Genomic DNA, 9,762 nt, shown 5'->3' on the forward strand with positions numbered 1-9,762 from the left:
CGCAATTTAACACACCCAAGGACACAAACGAGTGTGTGGCACCAGAATCAAAAAGTGCAATAACTTTAAATGAAAACATATTAACAGTACCTATCACCACGTCACTGACTGCCTCAGCATCACCCGATGTCAAAGCGAAAACCATGGCTGGGGCCATATTCCTCTGCTAGCCTCCTCGTGGCGCTTGGTAACCTCCTCATGCAGGTCTAGGAGCAGGAGCAGCACCCATATGTGTCGGACACTCCCTTATTATATGTCATGACTCCCCGCACCTGTAGTAGACACCTCGCCCGGCACGACACTCCCCCAGGTGTCTCTTCCCACAAGATGGGCAAGCTAGAGATGGCTGCACACCTTGGAAACCGCGATTCCCGGTCTCTATAATAGCCACCTCTCTTCCACGCAACACGGTCGACTCCCTGCTGAGAACCGGAAGGTGCGAATCTTTTCTTCTACCTCTGTTCCTTAACTTCCAACCGATCACCAATTTTTGCTATAGTGGCTCGGTCAACTAGCTCGGTGAAGTCCTGCAACTTTAGTATTGATACCTGCTTGTATATTTCTCTCCTCAAGCCTCTTTCAAATTGTCGTACCTTCTTCACCTCATTTGGAATAATGTACGGGGCGAAATGAGATAGCTCAATGAAGCTCATCGCGTACTGCTGTACTGACAGCTCTCCCTACTTCAAATTCAGGAACTCCTCAATCTTAGCCTCCTTGGACGAGGTTGGAAAATACCCGTCGAAGAATATTTCTTTAAACCGCTCCCACGTCATCTCCACAGGTATAATCCTTTGCTGCACTAAAAGTCTCACTGCTGACCACCATCTCTCGGCCTCTCCAGTCAGTCTGTAGGTAGTAAACAACACCCTCTACTCCTTAGAACACTGTAGCATTGCAAAAATTTTCTTGATCTCCTACACCCAGTTTTTAGCGACTGCAGGTTCTGTCCTTCTTGAGAAAGCTGGAGGACTCATCTTAATAAACTTCTCAATCGAGCTACCGTGGCCTGCCCATGGACCACCTTGTTCCTTCAAACTCCTGACAATTTCTGCCATAACCTGCTGTGCAACGCTGCGTAAGACAGCATTTGAATCATTACCCGCAGCGTCTGAGGGTCCAGCACCCTCACTCCCACTGGCGTGGGCACTATTGCCACCGAGGTCCAGCCTGACAACAAATAACTTAACTCAGATTCCCTTCACTATACATATCACTCAACTCATATAGTATATTCTCCTAACTAACTCATCTCTCCTAATCTTAATTCAAGGTTCAATCCTACAACCTAGATACCCAACCCGACGATAGTTTACCATGACTTTCCTGAAATCGTCACCCTAGAAAAATCATACAAACCACCACGAAAGTCCTGCTTCTAGACTACAAAACCAGACCTCAAATCTCCTTATCCTATACTCTGGTATTATTACTGCTGTACTCTAGAGTCTACAAAACCTAGTATCCTAGGCTTTGATACCAAACTGTAATGACCTTAAATTCCTTAATAGAAAATGAAATATAATAAATAGAAAAGTTGACCCGACCCCGTGGGTAACGGGGACACCTGTCAATCACAGCGGAAACCTAAACAACAGCAAGTATAAAATCTCAATCATCCATCCATAAAACATAATACCAGAGTTTACTACATCATTGAAATATTGTATTTATATACAACCTCCAAAAAGTCAAAATACATCTAGCATCCCATAACTAAAACAATTCTAATCCTAGTACATTGCTTACCCTCCTAACGGGGTAATATATCACTTACTCAAAGGCGGTCACAACTCGCCGATCTCTCAGGGTCTCCTGAAAAATTAATTTAGTTCGGGGGTGAGACACTTCTCAGTAAGGAAAATAAACTAAATACAGCTGTGTAACATCCCTCATTAAAATATAACAAAATAAATCAAATGGTCAACCCAAACCCGTGGGTAGCAGGGATACCTGTCATACACAGCGGAAAACCTTGCAACAGTACACATAAAAATCCATACATCCATCCATAAAACATAATACCAGAGCTTTCTATTAACGTCAATATACTGTTCATATGTACAATCTCCAAAAGTCAAAATAACACTAGGACTATGCAACAAAAATCTCCTAGTTCTAGCTCAGGGGGCTTACCCTTCTAGTAGGGAAGCACCAATCACTCAACGGCGGCCCTGACCTGCCAATCTCTCTGGGTTTCCTGAAAAATTTAATAATGTTGGGGGTGAGACACTTCTTAGTAAGGGAAAGTAAACTAAATACAGCTGTGTGGCAACATGAATATTTAAAGTGCTTATACGTATACTGTACATTTCATAACTCTAAAAATAATTATAATATCATATTGGATAGTCATGTATTTTCATATTTGTTAATAAATTATAACATACATAAACATCTGTTATAACTCGTAATACTGAAAATCAATCCAGGATGAATAGCTAGTTAATGTCATGTATTACCCCCCATGACGGGTTGTGCAGCCTGAAGGCGGGATCCGATAATGGCTGGCCGACCACTGTCGAATCAAATATGTCTGTAAGTACAATGGGCCCGCTGCACCCTGGTCCGGACTGCCAGGTGGATGTCTACACTCTACTGAAAGCCTCATCGACTATCCATCTCCCATCCCCTCGTGGGACGGTCGCACTAATAAGGCCTCGTGCCAAAATCAACCCATAGCTACGGTACCGAGCTCCTGGTCTAAACTAAACTAACATCTTGGTTGTGATAACATATAATACATGATCATACATAACATCATTATGGCCTAGTGCCGGAAACATAGATACGGCCTCGCGTTGAAATCATACGCATGGCCTCATGCCAAAATCATAGTAAATATATATATATATATATATATATATATATATATATATGGCCTCGCGCTAATAACATAAATACGGCCTCGGGCCGATAATATAATAAATACGGCCTCGCGACGATAGCATAATAAATACGGCCTCGCGCCGATAACATCAATAAATACAGCCTCGCGCCGAAATTGTTTTAGGTATATACATTATGAAAATACATCGTTCATCATACAATCGTCAAAACTATCACAATATAACTCATCATTTCATAATACCTGAAAATGTGTTTTACTCATAAAAGCATACCTATCTTATCTCATTTCATGTAAAATAATATTCATGCCACATATGCTCTATTAAAAGTCATATTTCATATTTTAAAATCGTGATTTCCTGACATCTCATACATACATATATACACTTTAAGCATCATAGCAGTATTTTCCAAATCATACGTTACATTCATAATAAACAAATATATCATATGCTTTTTCTGAAAATAAATCTTCTCATAATCAATAATAGTTTGTATGGAAAAAAACTGCTTTAGGTTCTCCTTTACCTGGCTACTGAGAAAGCCCCTACAACTTCCTAGCCTAACCCCCGTAAGATTTCCTACTCAATACCCTGAAACTCAAAATCCCCAGTACTAAACATCAGTATTTTCATGCATACATCAATTTCTTTAACTACCATAAAGCCCAATTTGGCTTAAAAAGCCTTACCTCAACCCAGGGATGATTTCCAACTTCGTTTTCCCAACGATCCGCTCCGGCAAACTAGTAGTGAACTTCGCTAGGAACGTCGTGGTGGCCTCAAATCTTCGATTCGGCGACTCGTGGGGCCAAAATCGGAGAGAGAGAGAGAGTGAGAGGGCCAAAGGGGAGAGAGAGGAGCGTGAAAAATGAAATAAAAATCGGATTTTTCATATTTATAGGCGGTGGAACTCGTCGACGAGACCCTATGTTCGTCGACGAGTCCTTCACAAATTTCGTCAATGAGGCCCTGTATTCGTCAATGAAATTCAGGCTGCCTCAGAACCCCTCTCGGTATTTTCTCATCAATGAAGCCCTGTGTTCGTCGACGAAGCTTGGTAGCTTCCCTTCTTTTCCCTTTTTCAAATTTTCCTTTCTTTATTATTTAAATTTCATTTAAAAATTCGGGTCGTTACAAGTTGTGTGGCAACATGAACATTTAAGGCAATTATACATATACAGTACATTTCATATTTCTGTAAACGTTCATCATATCGTACTGAATAATCACATGCTTTCATATTTGCTAATAAGTTATATCGTACATAAAACACATGTTATAACTAATAATACTGAAAACATACCCAGGATGAATAGCTAGCTAATGTTATGTATTACCCCCCATGACGGGTTGTGCAGCCCGAAGGCAGGACCCAACAATGGCTGGCCAACAATGTCTGTAAGTACGATGTGCCTACCACACTCTGGTCCGGACTGCTAGGTGGACGTTCACACTCTACTGAAAGCCACATCGACTATCCATCTCCCACCCCCTCGTGGGGTGGTTAGCACTAATCTGATCATAAACATCTGATCTATAAGCTACGGTATTGTGCTAAACTAAACTAACATTCGGGTTCTGATAACATATAATACATGATAATATAGCATCTATCATAATTTCATAAATACGGCCTCGTGCCGATTTTTCATAAATACGGTCTCGTGCCAAAATCATACATAAATACGGCCTCACGCCAAAATCATTTCATATATGTATATCATTATGAAAATAATCAATTTATCATGTATTTTCAACATCATAATGTACTGTATTCTTTCTTAATTTCTCAAAACATATTTCATTCATATCATTGTCATATCATGATATTTTTCCACGTAGAATAATATTCATGCCACACATTTGCTGTATAAAACCATACATTGTATTATAAAATCATAGTTTTTGACATCTCATACATACATATTCATTTCAACATATTAGCATTATTTTTCCAAATGTACAATTTCCTTCGTAATATATAGATATAATACATACCTTTCTAAAAGTAAATTTACTCATATATAATAATAATTTGCATGAAAAATAACTGCTTTAGTTTATTCCCTTACCTGACTACTGAGAAAGCTCCCAAAATATTATAGTCTAACACCCGTAGGATTTCCTGATCAATACCCTAAAAATGAAAACTCCCAGTATTAAACTCCAGTATTTTCATGTATATATCATTTCCTCTAACTACCGTAAGACCAAATTTGGCTTAAAAAGCCTTACCTCAGTTCAGGGATGAATTCCAACTTGCTTTCAGCAACAATCCACTCCGGCAGATTTGGAGAGAACTTCCCCAAGAGCGTCATGGTGTCAGATTGTCGAACCGGCGTAAATCCGACCCAAAATCGAAGAAAGAGAGAGAGAAAACCAAAGGGAGGAGAGAGAGTTTGAGTGTTTGCTTAATCTTGAAGTAAAAATCCGGATTTTTAGTATTTATCGAACTGGATTCGTCAACGAGCCACGTCATTCGTTAATGAGTCTTTTAATAATTTTGTCGACGAAATCCACTCCTCGTCGAAGAAATTCAGACAACTCAAAATCTTTCTCGGCATCTCCTCGTCGACGAATCTTGTCTTCGTCGACAAATTCTCTTATACCCTCGTCGATGAATCCCTTGTGTTCGTCGACGAGTCCTTTGGTAATTTCCTTTTCTCTTTATTATTTAAATTTTATTTTTATTCGGGTTGTCACAGCTCACTTAACGGGTAGAGCGGCATCGATTACAATTAGGTCAATTCAAGGGGCTGACCTCAACCATCACGCCTTACTAGAATGACGCACCTAACTTTCTTAACCGAGTCTAAGCCAGTCCAAGACTATTGATTAGGGCTAGTTTCCCTCTTCAGGCCCACGTCTGGAATACAACAAATGATATGAAATTTTTCTATACAAAAATACGCTTCTTCACAAGTATATATGTACACCAGTATAGCTCAAGCAAAAATATAAGCACGAATGATATATAGATATGCTCAATGCTCTAATGTGTGCTAAACACTCAAATAAGTATAGATTATCAGTTCAGATCTAAAGTGTATATCAAGGCAAAATTTGAAACACAATATGTGAATAACATATATTTAAAATCCCACTCTCTCTTTGGAATGGTGCCTAGGAAACCCAAATTGAAAATTTACCCTAGCCAAAATGACGATGATCGTGACTAGGACCCCATGGTGGCGCCCGATCGTCGATTTGACTGAACATCTAAGGAAAAATTGAGAAAATAGGGAAAAATTACCTTTCCCTAGGAATGGTGCCTACGCCGCTCCTACGAAAAATCTGCTCAAGTAGAAATGTCGGTGGCGAAGTTAGGAATCCAATGACACCTCTCGTTTCCCGATCAGCCGAATATCCGTCGAGAAATTAAAGAGAGTGGGAGAGACAATGAAGAGAGAGACGGAGAGTGAGAGAGAAACATCTGGGGGAGGGGGCGCTGCTCTCTGCAGGAAATAAGATTTCCTGAAGGAAAAGATCCTTAAGGATCTTTCCTTCTTACCTTTTTTTTTTAACTTACATTGTTCAAATAAATAAATATATATATATCTTTATTCCAATTAGTTTTCTTTCTTTTATAAATTAATTTAATAATGTTTAATTAATAGATTAATTAATTATTAATTAATCTTAATTATTATTATTATTATTATTATTATTATTATTATTATTATTATTATTATTATTATTATTATTTAGGATCACTACATTCGGGCCACACAACCTAGTCATATGAGGGTAAGACATGACATCAACTAGCTATCCATCCTGAGTGTTATTTTCGTATAGTACAATTATATAAGATGTTTTTCATGTATAGTATGCCGTATGTTATATTATGAATTGAAAAATCATGTTTTACTCAATTTAGTATAGTCAGACTTTTCCAGTTATGTTTATGTATTATTTATATGTACAGCACGAAAATACTCATATTGTCACACACTGATACTAGTTTATTTCCCTTACTGAGAGGTGTCTCACCCTAGCACTAAAACATTTTAGGAAATCTGGGTAGAGGAGTAGATAGAGCTCCACGACGGTAGAGTTGGACTGTGTTACCTTGTTAGAAGAGTGAGTTGTTGTGCTAGGGTTAGATTTACTTTGGGAATTGGCCCTAGGATACATTTCAATCTTTTGATGGATGATTGTATATATATAATTAGAGGATTTAATAAAACTCAGGTATTGTGATTGATTGGATGGTTGTATGTAAATTACGTTTCTTGCTATTTAGGTGTCAAAGTTGTTTGACAGGTATGTCCCCAGTACCCACGTGTCTGGGTGGACCATGTTTATATCAGTATAACAGGGTAATTATGAATGATGTTATGTTTTCATGTGAAAAAAAATATATGGTAAAATTGGCAGATCGTTACATATATGGTTTAGAAACACTAAATTCTGGTATTATAAATATGAATGTATGACTTTATGTTTTCCGTTGCATAGGCGTGTCGATTCATGTATAGGGATACCTCATTGCCATGTGGGCCCTGAGATGTTATAGTAAGTATTACAGGGGTATCAAAGTAAATTATATTTTAAATGGAAAAAAAATGGTGAAATTTTTGGGTCGTTATATATGGGATCGGGACATCATTCCCTTCTGGAAAATGTATCTTTACTTCACACTACTTGTTCGTCACTTGATCAACGCCTAACTCCTATTGAGAAGTATCAAGCTAGCTCCTCTCGTGGTGTTGATCCTATGGATACTAGGTCTGCTCTTCGGAGTGATGATTAAGATTCTGAGGAAGGAAGTGAGGAAGGTGATGAAAAGGAAGTTGAAGAGGAAGATGATGATAATGCCGATGATAACTGAATTATTTATCATTTTGTGTTGTATTAAGCACTTTCTATGTATCAGCTTTGTTTTATGTTGCCCTATTTGTTTTTGTTTGAAATTTGGCTTATAATTCCATTACCTATGCTTTTGTGTAATATGAATATACTCTTAATGTGCTAAAACTCTTTGTGCATATGCCCCTTATTTCTTTTTGATTGATGTCAAAGGGGCAGAGATATTGAGCAAACATGATAAAGCAAACATGAAAAATAATAACATGGCAAATATGCAAAGCATATAATCTTGGCATATAGCATGGGGGAGTAAAAGCAAAAATAAGCATGAGAACTTAAGAAAGAATGATGACATGTGCTATAATGCAATATACTTTTGATTGTGACTTTTTTGATTGTAACTTCTTTTTTGAACTTACTCATATTTGAAATTATCATTTTTCATATTTGTTCAAAAGCATGCTTATTGTAAGAGGGAGCCTTTTCAAAGGTTCTCTCATCTTTACTCCTTATTTGTCATCATCAAAAATGGGAAGATTGTTGGCCTAACATGACTTTCAAATCTCGTTTTGATGATAACAAATAAAGGTTGATTTAACATGTTTTTTGTTAAGTGATGACATTTCAGGAAAACTTGAAAGACAAAGTTCAAAAGATCAAAAGAAATGTAAGTTCAAGATCACTAAGTACTATAAAGCCACACTCATCTTCGAAATGATCCAAAGGAAGCTCAAATGCACCAAAATGATTCAAAGCATATGGAAACCTAAAGATGACTCAAGCTAAAGTCTAAGAGGCTTCAAAGCAAAGACTCATATGAAAACTTCAAAGCTTAGAGTGTTTAAGGCTTTAGGATGAATTATGCAAGTACTTCATGCTAAATATCATGTGGAAATGTTTTGAAGCTCATTAGGGTTTGTCTTGAACTTAAAGACCTTGTTTTAAAATCTTGAAAAAAAATTTATAAGTAACAAAGTAAGAGACCTAAGTGTTTTTGGAAAATAACGTAAAAAATAAAATTTATGTCTGTTCAGGCGACTGAAGAATAACCTCAGGTGCCTGTAGATTTTCTTAAAAGAATTCTGAAGAGGCAGTGTAGGCTCAGGCGACTGACCCTGGTAACCTCAGGCGCTTGACCCTTTTTTCAGTTGGAAATTACACAGTTTTAAGGAACCTCAAGCGACTGACCCCAAGACCTCAGGCGCCAGAACACTATTAACGACTATATTTTTTAAAAGTTTTAAAATTCAAATTTAAGTTTCTTGTACCCCAAATTTTGTAAAAACATAGGAAACACTCCAAGTAACTTGGGCAACACGAATTAAACTTTTCTGATCTTATAAATACATGTTTTCTCTAATCAAACACACACCAAGCATTGAAAAATCTACTGTCAAGCTAAAAGCTCTCTTGCTCTCTCAAAGCTCTCTTGCTCACTCTAAACATTTGAATGCTAAGTTATTCTGAAGTGCTGATCATTCTTCTCTGAGCTTTAAACATTTGAATTGTTGATTCCTATCTAGAGAAGGAATCCGGTGAATTAGTTCTTAAGCTTCAATTCTATTTCTTATGATATTTGTTATTGAAGTATATTAGTTGTAGCGACCTCAATTTCCTAAATAAGAAATATAACATAATAAATGGAAAAGTCGACCCGAACCCGTGGGTAATGGGGACACCTGTCAAACACAGCGGAAATCTACGCAGCAGTAAACATAAAATCCAAACATTCATCCATAAAGCATAATACCAGAGTTTTTTATAACATTATAAAACTGTACTTCTATACATCCTCTTATACATCAAAATATCTCTAGGGTCAAACAAAAAATAACACTGACCCTATTACAAAATCTTACCCTCCTCACAGGGTAATCTCACTAGCTCAACGGCGGCCTCGACCCACCGATCTCTCAGGGGCTCCTGAAAAATTAATTAAGTTTGGGGGTGAGACACTTCTTAGTAAGGGAAAATAAACTAAATACAGCTGTGTGGCAACATGAACATTTAAGGCATTTATACATATACAGTGCATTTCATATTTTCATAAAAATTCATCATATCATACGGAATAATCACATGCTTTCATATTTTCTAA

The sequence above is a fragment of the Malania oleifera genome, chromosome 2 (genome assembly GCF_029873635.1).
Source record: "Malania oleifera isolate guangnan ecotype guangnan chromosome 2, ASM2987363v1, whole genome shotgun sequence".
Taxonomy (NCBI): Eukaryota; Viridiplantae; Streptophyta; class Magnoliopsida; order Santalales; family Ximeniaceae; genus Malania; species Malania oleifera.